The following is a 15,307-nucleotide window of genomic DNA, read 5'->3' on the forward strand; positions in this document are numbered from 1 at the left end:
CTGGAATCTGGTTTCTGGTGCCACAGGCTGGGGACTGCTGCCTGACAACATTCAACCCTGATGAAGCTGAAGGCGGAATGGGGATGGAACTTTGAAAACAATCTCTCTGTCCTCACACCACCCCCAAAGTCCTCGATGCCCCCAGTGTTGTTGGAAGACCAATGGCATTGGCATCCCCTGGGGCATTAGAAATTCGGTCTCCAGTGCCAGCCAGAATGTGCATTTTAACAACATCCGTGGGGGGTGTGCGTTATGCTGCCTTTCTCTTCCTCTTCCTCCTCTTTGTGTGCCTCGCCGCTAATTTTATTTTTATTTATTTATTTTATTGCTGTATGTTTGCTGGGAAGCAGGAACTAATATATGAGCAGTGCTCTAAGCCCCTACACTTTTAGTGCTTTGCTGTGGGGCAATGGAAAACTGCTGGAGTCACACAAGGAGCTTAAACAGAGCTCAGTCAGCATGGAAAACTGACGCCAGAGCCCAGCTTCCAGCCCACTGAGTCTGGCTCTCTGGTGGTTGTTGGCACAACAGTGGTTAAACTTCTCCCCGTGGAGCGCTGATGTGTGGCTGTTTGGAGAACTGCCCCGGGGATGCCCACACCCCCAGAAATGGAGGGGAAGGATGGCAGGTGTCCTGGGCATGCTGATCCCCGACCCCAGCCTCTGGTCCCCAGAGCTTTCTGATTGTGCTCCAGGGTCCCCAGGGGTGCAGTCATCTCCCCAGCTGTCTCCCATTTGCCTCACCTTGGGGTGAGGGGCTCCCCGTGCCCCTCCTGTCAGGAAGATGAAGACCCTTTAGGAAGTGGCGCCAGCGAGGGCTTCCTGTGTCGCTGCCGCCCGCCCGTCCGTGGGAAAGGCCACCTCATGGGGAACCTGAGGCCCAAGAGGCTGAAGATTCTGTCCACAGGGGCTTTGAAATCAGAGCTTTTCTGTCATCTGTACACATCTGAAACAAATCAGAGGGTGAAGGCGAGCCGGGGGCATTGGCCGGGAGGGGATTTAGCAAGGAGGGCTGTCTTGGGGACAGATGAGCGGAGACCTGTGGTGACATTCCTGGGGCGTCTCTCAGTCCATTGAGCAGGGGGAGGCAGGTGGGGCGGGCTGAGCAGGGCATCATCCAGTCAGAATGTCAGGAACACGGCCCCAGACACCCCACGCGGCCTGTCACCCCCCGCCTTATGTTCTGCAAAGACAAGCAGCTAAGAGGCGTGTTGGAGACGGAGGATTTATGGCTGGGGAAACCCAGCTTCTCTGTCCCCTGACCCTGCCTTGGGGCTTCCAAGGCTGACCCGTAGGATAACATTTCTAAGAAGATGTCCAGGATGCAGGGCAGAGGGTGAGAACTGCGCAGTTTCAACAGCCTGGGAAGGCTTGCATGGCCATCAGTAGAGCCACAGAGCAAAGTCTGAGCCCACAGGATCTAGGAGACCAGAGTTCAATGCCCGGCTCTGTCTCGTGGACCAGTGGCTTAACAAACCTCTGTGTTCTGATCTGCAAAATGGGGCGAATAAGAAGCAACACTATGAGGGCGGAGGTGAGGCTTAACTGGGCTGCAGTGTGTGCAAATGTGTGTAAACATCAGCATCACATCTGGAAAGAAGTAAGTGCTCAATAAAATGTAGCTGTGAACTCAGTTTTTCTTTCCGTACCCAGGGACCTGAGCTGTTCAGAGGGGATGTGGTGTCCTGGGGATATTACTGATGGGGTGAGGGGCACACAAAAGTCTGCCTCTCTGCTAGCATGTTACCTGCGTGTACAAACCACTGCAGAGACTTGAGCTCACTGGAGGTCCCACCCCCTGTCCCCGAACCAAAGGGTCATCAGATAATGTATTCGCTGTTGTTCCAAAGCTTACTTTGGAAAGGTCTTTCCAAAATGGCCTGATATCTTGTCTTGTGACTGCACTTGGCTCTTGATTTTATGACGTATCTCAAGGATAGGTGTGTGTGTGCTGCTTCATCCAGCTGCATTTTTAATGTACTTCTCCTAACGCTCTTGGTGGGTGGATGCCCAGTAATCCCCCTTCCTGATAAGAGTCAAAAAGGTAAAGGTAAACATGGGCAAATTTACAGATATGAAAAATCTGGGTGATAAATATGAAAATAAGTATCTATAAATAGTTACTCTTCAAAAAACGTTTCTATTTGGGCATGGTGGTGCACCTTGTAATCCCAGCTACACAGGAGGCTGAGGCATGAGGATCACAAGTTTAAGGCCAGCCTGATGAACTTAGTGAGATCCGGTCTTACAATTTTAAAAAATCAGAAGGGCTGGGGATACAGCTCAGCAGTAAAGTCCCCCTGGGTTCATTCTCCAGCACTGCAAGGGACAACAGTAACTAAAGCCCCATGAAGCTCCCGACACCAGAGTATGTTTGATCCTTTCCCATTTGTAGAGAGCACAGAAACCAGCATTCACGTAGGCTCTTCCCTAAAATGCCTGCTACCATCAAACCCTACGGGAACCATAGGGTCCAGGAGGCTCCAGGCAGGGCAGAGACAGCGGGCCGGTGCAGAGCAGTGGACGGAGGGAGCAGGGGGAGCTCTGGTTCTGGAGTCAGAAAAGTCTGGTCTGTACCTGGCCTTAGGGGAGCGCTCTGCTTCAGCATTCATCTTTTCAGTGCCTCCGTTGCCCACTTAGGAAAGTGGGGATATAATGATAATTACCTTGCAAGCGGAAGGGATCCCTAGGTAGAAGAGAACAGTGCCTCTCTCTTGAGAGGGGACGTGTTGGTCTGACCCCTCTGGTTGGCCTGAGAACGGCGTTCAAGTCACGTACTCTGGTCCCCTGCTGTCTCACTCCAGCCCCCTTTCTGGAAACTCTCCTGAGCTTCCTATTGCTCACGGAAACAAACAGATCCCCAAAGTGCTGAGTTAAGACACTACGAAGCCTTCTTTTGCAACCGGAGCAGCGAATAAACCTCCAGAACCAAGACCTCACCTGTGAAGGAGACAAAGCTGAGAGCCCCTGCCAGTCTCGGGAGATGGCTGGCATCCACAGCGTTAGCTCTGTTACTGAGCAGGTCGTTTTCAAAAATGCTGCAAGGCCGCCTGTGCAGTGGCTGCATCCTTGACCCTTTTTAAAATATTTAAATTTTTTAAAAAAAGGCTCTGGCTAAGTTGCTAAGGTCAAACTTGGGATTCTCCTGCCTCAACCCCCTAGAGTGCTTGGATGATGTGAATATCCAATGTGAATATCTCACTGTGCTCCACTGAGGGATGTAGGGTCACAGAGTCCCTGTGTCTTGGTTCTCAGCTGATCAGCTCCATCCCCTTGAAGCCGCTCCATGAGACATGTGCTAAATTTCTATTCAGTTAGAGCAAGTGCACTTCCCTGTGAGATCCCGAACTGAACAGCCCTTGTTTCATGCATCAGTTAAATACCTGGCTGGGCCGTGTCCTTGGGGCAGACCTCAGGGCACTGGAGTGGGCAGGTGTCCTGCTGTGTCCTGCTCCTGTGGTCCTGAAAACTGTAGTCCATGGACAGATTCCCAGGAGACTGGAGCTGGACAGGGTGAGGAGAGGAGACACATCGTGTCCGTTCATCTTCCACGGTCAGAGGAGCCTGTGCCAGTAGAGACGGCCCCAGGTCACTCAACAATAGTAACAAAAATAAACACAGTGCGGGCCATTTCCCAAGTGCTTCTTGTGTGCCTAGCCCAGTGCCTGGTCCACAGAAGGAACCAGCAACTGTGAGGAGAAGCAGTGAAGCGATTTCCACTCAGAACTTCACTTTGTCCTTAGAGTGCTCTTGGCAGGAAGATTCTATTTTTACCCTCATTTTACGGAAAAATGAACTGAGGCTCAGCCAGCCTAGCATGTCAGGGTCTCCTGGAAGCATGTGAAAGAATGTGATTTCTTTCTTCTGCCCTTTCTGCCTTCCCCCTTGTGGTCTCCTGGCTCCTGACAGTTGGTGCAGCCCCTGCTTTGTAGTTATCCCTGGGCTTGGAGGACTGAGAGTGACCAAAGCACTGTTCGCTGCTATGGGCTTCCTGCCATTCAGAGAGGCAGATACTATTATTGTACCCATTTTACAGATGAGAAAATGGGGGCTCACTGAGAGGAATGGACCAGCCTCTCCAACATCATACCTGTATTTATTTCTAGCAGTGGCAAATGTGGTGGCTCAAAACAACAGAAATTTACCCTCCCACAGTGCTGGAGGCCACATGTCTGAAATCTTTCTCTGTTGCTTCAGCTGCTGGTGGTTCCTGGCCTGCCTGGGCTTGTGGCTGCATCTCTCTTCTCTGCCTCTGCCCTCATATGGCTTCTTCCATGAGTCTCTGCATGTCTTCCCCTTCCTTAATGCCCTCTGCAGAAGTCCTTTGCTAACATGGTCACCTTCCTGGGTTCCAGGTAGACATCTGCTTTGGGAGATAGGGATACTATTCAACTTGCTACTGCTGCCAAACTTTGGAGCACGGTTAAGCCCAGATGGAACTAACTGCCAAGCCAGGTATTTAACTGACCCATGAAACATGGACTATCCTTTCAGGGTACTGACAAGGACAACAGGCTTTCTTTTACCGATTAGGAACTGAGTCCTGTGGCTCTCAACACTGGCTTTTATTTTTGCATGAAGTTGAGTTCAAGTCAAAAACAGATTCAAAGTTTCAAACAAAAGAGAAGAAACTTGGCATTTTGATGCTTCCATTCCTGCCTCAGCACCAAATACCTCCCTCCTGTCCCAGATGTAAGCCATCCCAGTGGCCTTTTAGTCTGGGACAGAGGACAGAGGAAGGGAAATAGTTGTTTCTTGTGAGGATGTGCAATTTACAAGACAGCCACACTTGCAGGAAGCCTGAGGGAAATAGGAAAGTCAAAAAACGAAAGGGAGATTTGTACCAGCCCCATGCCTGGCTGACTTACCTATATCAGCACTGAGGAAAGGTGTGGGTTATGAGGAGAAAAGCGAGGCCATTTCTTTGCAGTTCTGCATCCTAATTTGTTGAGCTTACCTTTGAAACTCACATGCATACCAGGCCCAAACTCTTCCCTCTTTGCAAAAGGGGATCCAAACTTGGCTTGCACACCTTTTCGACTTCTTGCTGGTCCTATGCTGTGAGGACTGAAAATCAGGTTCAAGAATCAGAATCTGAATTGGAAAGCCAGTCTCCCTTCTAAGTGGGCTGTTCAATCTCAGACGAGTGGCTTGACTCTTCTGGACCTCCTTTTTCAGTTTGTGCAATGTGAATGTTAACATCAGGCTTATTACTGTGGGGATGAATGACTGGCCAGAGTTACACTGCCCAGCACAGTGCCTGGTGTGTGGACAATTCAAAAAAATAGATTGCAGTGACCACTATTCTCATCGCTCTGCCTCACACACCTCTATCCAAGCCATTGTCGCTTTGTTCCTCCGGAGGGCGGAAATAAGGGTGATTCATGCTCTTTCTCTCACCCAAACAAGACACCTGGGCGGAGTCCCTGGCACTCAGTGTCCCTGTGCCCTGCTCCTGTCACAAGCCCATGCCACCCCTCCACCTCATGGTGTAGCGTGCAGCTTCTTTCTCTGTTTATTTGTTCCTTCCTGTTTGCCTGGCGCTGATGTCATTAGTTTAATGGAGGCTCCCAGACGGCCGCACTGTGTCTCCGTGACTTGCTTTGTGTTTACTCGGCATGGATGCTTAGTAGTGTCTGGTGACGATGGGGCATTACACATGACAGCTGAGTCAAAAACGCTGTCCTCTGGCCTGGATCAGCCAAGTGAGGGTTCAGCCCACTGTTCTTTCCACAGACAGATGTTTACCCACAGTAAGTGCTAGGTAGGAGGGACACGAGGAGAATGAGGCTAGGTCTCCATCCTGTTTATTTATCTGTGCAGTCTGAGCTCTTTGAGGTTACAGGCTGTGTCTTAACCCTTGTCACCAAGTGCAGTACCCAGCAGTGTCTGGAACATGGTACTGAGGACATGTTTGGGATTTTTGCCCCCATTGTTAATCTGGGGGTTAGTTTTCAATTACTATTGCCCAGGTAGCTTCTGTGCTTGACCTTGGGAACATGCCAGTGAACACAGCAGCCCTTGCCTGAGGGTAGGGACAGGCGTGTAAAGGAGTCAGTAGATTCTCAGTGGTGAGTTCTACAGCAGAGTAGGGGTGGGGTCCCAGAGAACAGACTGGTCCCCTGGAGGAGGTGTATTCTGCTTCAGGTCTCTGAGTTGGGTCTTGTGGAGGGGTAGGTCCTTCACCTGGAGAATAGAAGCAAGGGTGTTTCAAGCATGGGGAAAAATGAGGCCAAGTGACACAGGTCAGCACCAGCTGGTGTCTTGGAGAATGGCAAGTCACATGCTGTTATGGTTTGGGTTTGAAATTCTCCTCCTCCAAACTCATATGCTGAAGGCTTGGCCTCGGATGGGCTCTGGGGGAGTGACTGGGTCATGAGGACCCTGACTTCGGTGGATCGATCCACTGAGGAGGTTATAATTGGACAGCTTTATTGGGAGCTGATGGAAACAGGAGTTGGGGCTATGAAGGGTGTGGTCATCATGCTGTGGCCCGGCCTCTCGATCTGGTCCACAGCCCCTTTTTCTCTGGTTCTTTCCCCATCTCTCTGCTTCCTGGCTGCCAGGAGGTGATCAGATTTCCTCTGCCACACTCTTCTGCTGTGCCATGCCTCACTTGAGGCCTAAAGCAGTGGAGCCAGCCAACCATGGACTGAAACCTCTGAAACCATGAGCCAAACATCAAACTTCCCTCCTTTGTGTTGAGTATTTTATCACAGTGATGCAAAGCTGACTAATGCACCCACCATGGCCAGAGCTCAGGGGATTAGTGAGAAAATGATGCTGGAAACATCTCTGGAAGGCAGTGGACAGCTATGGAAGGATTGGCATGGAATTTCTTCACCACGTTGTGTTCTCTAAAGACTACTGTGAAGGCAGAATGGAGGGTGGGCTGGAGTGGTAAACAGACATTCTTGGGGGACAAAGAATCTCAGTCTCAAAGTCCTGTAACATATCTAGTGCTGTACCTAGCAAATAGGCCCCAGGGGCAAAATAATCCTTCGTTTGTAATATTTTCCAGTTCCCCATGGCTGATTTCCGGTGGCTAACATGGTGCTGCTAGTGAGAGTGATGGACAATGTCAGAGCCAAACAAGCCTTCATTCTGCTCCTTACAGATCTTTAACAAGGGACTATAGAGACAATGTGGGAGAAAGGACCCTGGAAGTTCTTCACCACAGGTGAGACAGATGTCTGTAGTGGCTCTGCCAACACTGAATCCTCTTTTCCCACTGGAGCACTGCCTAGAATTTCCATGGAAGGATCTGTCTTAGCCATGGTGTTTGGATGGGATGGGCCCAAACACAGCTCCAAGTCCCAGGTGGGAGAGCCAATGAGAAAACCCCTTCTCCAGAGATGGGTATTGGACCAATCAGAGAAGAAGACAGAAACAGGCTCCCTTTCCCTTCCTAGGGAGCTCAGAGGAGAGCCACTCTCCTTCTCAGAATGGAAAAGAAGTTTCTAGAGCACAATAAGGCCTCCTATGGGAGCCTGAAGGCCACCTAACACTGTCCAAAGCTAATGCTTTCCAGGACAGAATGGAGAGGTAGAGAAGAGCTGGGCTTTGTTTGCACTGCTGGGTCTTTGTTTTAATTTGTCTGACCTGACCTTGAAAGTTTTGGTTGTGGAAATCAATGAAATTGCCATCTTAGTAAAACCAGTGTGAGTGGGTTTCTGTTCTGTTTCACGGATCATGATTCTCACTGTCATTGGTGCCACCCTCTAGGGTCTGCCTCGGTTTGTGGGACCAAGGGAGGCTTCCTGGTGGATGTTTCCTAAACAAGACCTAAAGGATAGGGAAAGAGAGAGTGAAAGTGCCCTCTAGACCACTGAGGAGGAAGACCAGAAGACACCATGCATGTTTGAGGCAAAGAGGAAGTGTGGGATGGCTGAGGCAGAGTGAGAAATAAGGACGCAGAGGAACAGTTCATACGAGACCTTACGGATCATGTAACACTCTTAGACTTTTCCCTGAGTGGAAAGTGAAGCAGCCAGGAGGCAGAGCAGAGATCTACTCAGGTCAGCTACCCTGCTTAATAGGGCAGAGTAGTTTCCTGATGAGGGAAATGGGTTCACGAGTCACCCCCGAGGGGATGTGATGGGAGTGGATCAGATGAGAGACACCCAGGTCTTGGACTAGAGAATGGGTGGTTGGAAGACACGACAAGTGGGTAGAGTTAGGAGGGGTTGGTGGTTTGGTACCGGCTATGGATGGAGAGGGAGGAGCCAAGAAACATGTAGGAGTGGTTTGTTAGCATCATCGGTCCCAACTCTTGAATGCCATGAAGTCATCTTACAGCCCTACACCCTCGTGGTGGGTGAGGCCTCCTTGACCTTGGCTGTGGTGTTGGCTGTGTGATTCATTCCATTGAATGGGACCTCGGTCCTATTACGTGTGACATGGGCAGAGGGTTGGCATGTTCGTGCAGCTGCCTTGATCTCATGCACTCCTGTGACCCACCAGGTGAGGGAGTATCCCTAGGCAGCTACCGCTGTTTGTCCAAAAGTCATGTAGTCTTGAATCAATGACATCCCGGTGACACGCTAGACACAAGAACATGTGTTAAAAGCATTGATGGAGCATGTCGATAGTTAAGTTATGAGGTTTGGAGAGCCAGAAGCTGTGTGGTGTAGTAATAGTGTTTGTATCTGAGGACAAAGTGCAGACCTCAGCTCCACCTTGTGACATGTGAAGCAGACCACATGACCCGAATGACTCTCAGCCCAGGGAGCATGAGAGATACTTGAAGCCAATCTGAACTCAATTGATAACATTGAGTCTGAGGCCTATCCTAGGTCACCTGTTTTTTCTCAAATCACAGACCTGTGAATGTGAGCATAGATGATTGCTCTGATAACACATTTTGGGACAGTTTGTTATGCAGCATTATTGTGGCATAGCTGACTAATACAGATGGCTTGGGTTGCCTGGCAATGGCTTTCATATATGGCAGCATGGTATCACCACCCTTTGTATATTTGCTAGCACAGCCAACTCTCCCATTTGAATACTGTAAGCATGTGTCTGCCCACGAACTGCAAGCAGACTCAGCTCTGTTACTTCTTTTGTGAGTAACTTCTGGACCGCTTGGTGGATGGAACTTGTGACTATGTCTTTGGGAGCAAGCTCCATAGGGTAATGAATTATTAAAACAGGAAGTCCTTCTCCCTAGCACTTTCCACCCCACTTTTCTACTACCTGTTAAGTCAAGTGATTTAGGGTACCTCAGAGCTTTGAGTGACTCCAGATTTATTTTGGGGAAGGACACAGGGATGGTGACATGTGGAGAAGTTACTTACCCTAACCAGACGTCCAACATTGATGATGTCACCAAAAAGAAGGAAGACAGAAGCCCGCCAAAGCAGCATGGGACATTTCCTCTAGGAAACAGCATGCCTTGATGTATGGAGTGTTTGACTGTGTTAGGCACGAACACAGCTTAGCTTTTCTTTTCATGAAAGCAATGAGCATTTATAAAATTCCACCCCTTCTACCCTTCACCGAACTTATGAGTCCTTTAGCTCTAACCTTCTTGTGACCCGCAGCTTATATAGACCCAAGTCATTTAAAACTCAATCCAAAGTGAAACACGTTTCAGTCATGGCAAAATTAATTCCCTCACTCTGCATTGGTCTGAGACCTCGTGGGGGAATCTGTGGCTGAAGGGGGGCTGGGGAGAAGAAAAAAAAGGGGATTTTGTGAATAGAAAAGAGGCTTCTAACAGGAAAGATATTTATAAAGCTCCATTTGGGTACTGTGCAGTTTGGAAGGAATTTGTTATAATGGCAATATATAAATCTTTGAATGGTCTCATAAATCATAGCTTCCTGGCCAGCCAATCAAAAACCAGGGAAACCTGGCTCTTTGCAGTACTCAGTTGTTACTAGAAAGATCCTGTATGGCTCCTTGGAAGTAGAATCGGAAAATCTGGCTACATTTCGGGGTGTGTGGAATGTCTTGAATTACTCCTCAAACATTTTAGATTTGATAAAACCCAAGACACGGCTTTTCCAACCCTGTTTCCCTTTACCCCCTTACCCCCTCCAATAATTATTAAACCCATGTGTAGATCAAGAGAAGTTTAATCCATGTGTTTCTGATTCATTTACACTTAACTCATCAAAATATTGTTTTTAAAGAGCTGTTTGTTTTCCAAAAAGCCTTTTCCTCTAAGCTTGAAAGCTTAACTTAGCAGAAGCAGGAAGCTGCCTTCTGCCAAGAGTAAATGGGTGAGAAGTCCAGGGCCTCGGGTTTTGAAGTATGTGCAACGAATGTTCAAACAGGTTTTCAGTGGAGCCAAATCGACTTTTTTATCTCCAAGAAATCTCAAGAGAGCCACGGGGGTGGAAGTTTCAAGGAACATCGTCTTTTCCCAAAGCGTGTGAAATTGCATTCCAGCAAGAAGCCCAGCCAAACCAAGCGGAATTCAGAATGCGGGCATGGAAGGAGACTGGGGTCCGTGACCTTGTGAAATGAGAGAGGATTGTTGGGGAAGTTAGCAGAGCCAACAGTGCCATTCATTTGGGCCTTCCCTGCACAGAGTTTGACATCAGTGGTTTTTTGCCCTGGATCAGGTACTGATGATACCCGTACTTGGCACAGGTACTAACTAACTCAATGGATGTCCTGAGGAAGGGTGGCCCTGGGGTCCCTGTTTCACAGAGGGAGAAATTGAGACATGGAGAGTTTGTGTGATGTGACTGAGATCACATCTGGAGCTTAGATTTAAACCCGGTTTGCCTCTGAAACTGAAGCCGGTGAACCTGATACGACACTGTGGTTAGTTTGTGACTGGAGAGAGGTGGGATTGCTGTGTTTGTCACTGGGGATTCTACATAAAGAGGGCAACGTGGAACTACCCTGTGGAACTTAAGCTGGTTATGGAAGGTAAACATTAGGCCCATACTGATTTGAGCTCTGAGGAGTGAGGTAAAGGAAAAGCCAGGGAGGCAGCTGGTCTGGGAACTGGGGAGGACTGGCTGGTGTCAGTGACATTTCATCTCAGACTTGAGGGACGATGTTATGGGTTCAATGTGCCCCCCGGACCCCCAGCATTCAGACATTCAACATCCTAACCCTTAATACTTCAGAACGTGACCGTATTTGGAAACAGGGTCATTGCAGCTGTACTAGTTAAGATGAGGTCACACTGGAGCAGGGGGAGCCCCTGACATGACAGGACCGCTGTCCCTAGGAAAGGGAAATCTGGGGGTGAAAGCAGAGACCCAGGAGACACAGCTACCATCCAAATCCTGGTCCATGAGAAGGAGCTCGCTCTGACTGGACTTCCATTCTGGACTTCTGGCCTCCTGAACTGTGGGCCACGGCCAGAGCTGAGGTCCAGCCGCTTGGCTGGTTCTTAGTGATGCCCCCCTAGCAAAGCAACCCGGATGGAAAGGCATCTGCCAGGTGAACAGAGCAGGGAAGGAGGAATAACCCAGGAAGAAGAAAGAAAGCATGAAGAAGCCTCAAGAAGGACAGAACTGGCCTCTGTGGGGAACCAGAAGTAGGGAATGAGGAGAAGATGGGTGGGAGGTGAGGCAGGGTGAGCCAGACCCTGGTGTCCCTATACATAGTAACATTTATGTAAAGGAAGATGCAGTAAAGCCTGATGAAGAAACCAGTGAAGATTTCCCCCCTACCCAAGGTACTGAGAATTGAACCCAGGGCCTTTGCTCTGAGCTACCTCCCCAACCCATATATATATATATATATATATATATATATATATATATATTTTTTTTTTTTTTTTTTTTTTTTTTTTTTTTTGACACAAGGTCTCGCTAAGTTGCTAAATTGCCCAGGCTGAGCTCCAACTTGCAATCCTCCTGTCTCAGCCTCCCAGAGGGCTGGGATGACAGGCATGTGCTACCACACCAGGCTCCAAGAAGGGTTTTTACTAAGTAAGGGGCAGATGTGAGTGTTTGAATTTTAGGAGCCTTGTCCTTTGCAAGAAGACTGGATTTTGATGGTGGTGGGCAAGATGAGCGGAGGTCAGATAGGACGGTAGCCTGTGGTTGACTGCAGGAGTTTCTGTTCAGGCCTTTAACTGGATGGCTCTTCTTCAACGGCCTTTTCCATCAAGTCATTTCTCTGCTCACAAACATTTATTCCTTCATCCCCTCTGAACAGTGAGCCAGGCTTTGATATTGCTTACTCCAATGGAGCCTCCAGCCACCATGGTGACTCTTTTAAATTAAGGTGAAAATCAGGTGTGTGGTGCACGGCTGTGTGATCCCAGGAGGCGGAGGCAGGAGTTTTTCAGGTTCAAGTCCAGCCTGCACATTCCAGCAAGACCTTATGCCCCTAATCAAGGTGAGCTGGTGATGCAGGAAGAGCCACTGGACTCTAGAAAACTGAAGTCTGGAGCAAGAGACACAGGGATTGGAAATGCTTGGTACTGATGCATCCAGATCCCTAAGAATGAATGTCACCCTTTGTTCTCATTGCCTGGCCACTGCACCCCACTTCCTGTCCTTTCTGAATCCTTCCTATGGTGTTTATGAGCTACCCAGTCATCCTTTTCCATTTGTTTTGTGACAGCATCTCATATACAGTCCACCCTGGCTTTGAACTCAGTAAGTAGCCCAGGCTGGCCTTGAATTGATAGCACTCTTCCTGCCTCAGCCTCCCGAGTGAGTGCTGGGATAACAGGTAAGTGCTGCCATGCCTAGCTGCCCAGTCAACTTCAAAGCACATGCTGCTTGGCTTCTGTGATGCAGGGTTGGCCGCTGCCAGAAATTCCTAATGAGTCCCCTCATAGAGCTGGGGCTCTTAAGTGGAGGGATGGAACTAATCAATACGGATCATAAAGCCCTGGCTTTGTCAGTTTCAGAAAGTGGTCCTGTTTGAATCCAATCAAGACACGGATGATTTATGCACCATGAGGCAACAGTCGAAGAAGCGGGAACCGCTGAGCTCATGGGGTTTTGGATGTCACAACCCCGGGTCCCCCAGACTGAGAGGGTCTCATGTTATACTTGTTTGTCAGATTCATAAATCTGAGATGGAGAAGGTAAAAGAAACCCCAGTGCACTCCCTGGAGTCTTTTGCCAAATATTTCCCTGCGATGGATTATTTATCTCTGGATGCTCCTGGGTTTGGATCTTTGCTGGGTTTGCCCTCTGCTAATGGTGTCATGCCTATTTCTGGATCATCAAAGTCCTCACCCTAAAATGTGAGGCCATTAAACAAATCTGTTAAAAAATTAAACATTGAAGGATTCTGCTGTGACCTTCACCTTTCGTATCATGGGGTGACATCAGGAGCATCTCTGATTTTTCTTGCCTGATCCTGGGCACCACCAACACCACTTCCTAGACCTCATAGGTTCTTGAGAAATTTAGGTAAACAGCAACTCATGAGGAGGCTGTCCTCCAAATGTGTGCTGTGAGTGGTTAATGGGAATGAGTATGAATTTTACTATAGAACAGTCCCTATACCTGTGCAAACGGGTCCCATTTTTGCTACCCCAAATAACACTATCTTTATAAGCAAAATCACATATATATACATACATCCATGTCTACTTCAAGACATATTAAAAAATAAAAGAATCCCCTAGATTGCTAATGCAGTTATCTTCGAATAGTAGAATAACAGGGACATTCTTTTTCTACCTCACATTTATAAGACTTTCCTTCAGTGAGCATTAGTTGCATAATTAATCCACAGATGATTACGTTCCTGCAAAAAGAGGAGATGTATTACCAAAAGGATTACATTCCCCAGGATGGTACCATTGTAATCATTTAATTACAGTGGTTTTAGAATATTAACATTTACACACTAACATGTAACGTTGGTTCTCTAAGTGAACTCATTTAAAAAGTGGTTTCTAAGTGGATCACTAGGATGGAAACTACGTGAAGGCAGGGTTTATTTGTGTCTATTTGTGTCTATTTGTGCATGGTATTCCCAGTGTTCAGCTAATAATTAAGGAAAGAAAAAATTAAGAGAGAGAATGAGGCTGTGTGTGTGGGGCCAGCACTTTAAGAGGCAGTCAGTCTTTCCGGCTTTCAGTCAGAGCTCTGATTGACGAAGGTGTGTGGTCTTGGGCAAATCACTTCCCACTTGAGCCTTGATTTTTCCCATCTGTAAAATGAGAAGATAGTACTAGACTGTTCTACATCAAGGATTGGTAAACTCTGACCCGCAGGGTCAGATCTGGTCCACCCCTTGCTTTTGTCAATAAAGTTTTATTGAAACTCTCCATCCTCATTCATTTCCATATCGTCTTTGGCTGCTTTCACACCACAGTGATAGAGTTGAATAGTTACAACAGGGACCTTACACTTGGCAACAATGAAATATTAACTCTGCGGTCCTTTACGGAAGAAGTTTGGAGAGCCCTGGTCTAGGTGACTCTCCATTGAATCTGTATGTGAATCTGGGTTGTCTAGGATTTGGTTTCCACTCCAGTGACTTTAGGGGTGGGGTTTGTATTTTCCTTCCTGATTGATCTCAACCCAACCCAGTGAGGGGGCAGAAGAGGTGGGGGTGGGGTCAACCTTGGAACATCTGCCTACCCCAGGGCACAGTTCATGTTGAACTCCCATTCTGGACTCATCTGAGAGGAGGATTTTGAGGGATAGGGATGGAAAACTGCACCTCTAGGATAATGTGCTCAGGTTAGAAAATTGCCTGAGTGATTGATCGCACCATCAGTGCCTTTGAGTGATCTGTAAAATGGATATGCTGGCCCTTCCGGTCCTGTTTCGTCGGCCAGCTTATGGATGTTTCTGAACAGTGTCCTTCATCGATTCTCGGAAACATTTTCCCTTCCTATGCAAAATAATCACAGTCATTTTCCAGAAGCCGTTTGGGCGACGGAACTCATCTTGCATGTGTGTGTGCTTTTCCCTCTGATATGGCGCTGCCGTGGCTGGGCTCCTCAATTAAAGAATCCTTTTCTGTGCTGTTTAATTTGACTCAGGGATGCCAAAACCATTTCACTGACCCTGCACCTTTCCAACTTGGGGTTTAGGCAAGACAGCACTCATTTTCTGGACAAATGATCCTCTTCTACACCAGCTGTGGCTAACCTGGCCCTAGGACTTCCTCCCACCCCAGATAACACTGAGTCAGAAGTATCCACAGTCCTGCATCCTTGGAGAAGACAAACCCTAGGCTGGGAGGATCTGGAGACCCTTAAAATGTGTGTGACAGAGCCTGGTAATTGCTTGCATTTTGGGGACATTACAAGAGCTTATTCCAAAGCACTCTCTCCATTCCCTGTTAATGCACAAGTCATGATTCAGTGTCAGCTGCTTGATCTTGGCTTTGTGTCGGAGAATCTGTCCCTATTT

Source organism: Heterocephalus glaber, unplaced genomic scaffold (assembly GCF_053883595.1).
Source record: "Heterocephalus glaber isolate CG9 unplaced genomic scaffold, H.glaber_assembly_v1.0 deba00001687, whole genome shotgun sequence".
NCBI lineage: Eukaryota > Metazoa > Chordata > Mammalia > Rodentia > Bathyergidae > Heterocephalus > Heterocephalus glaber.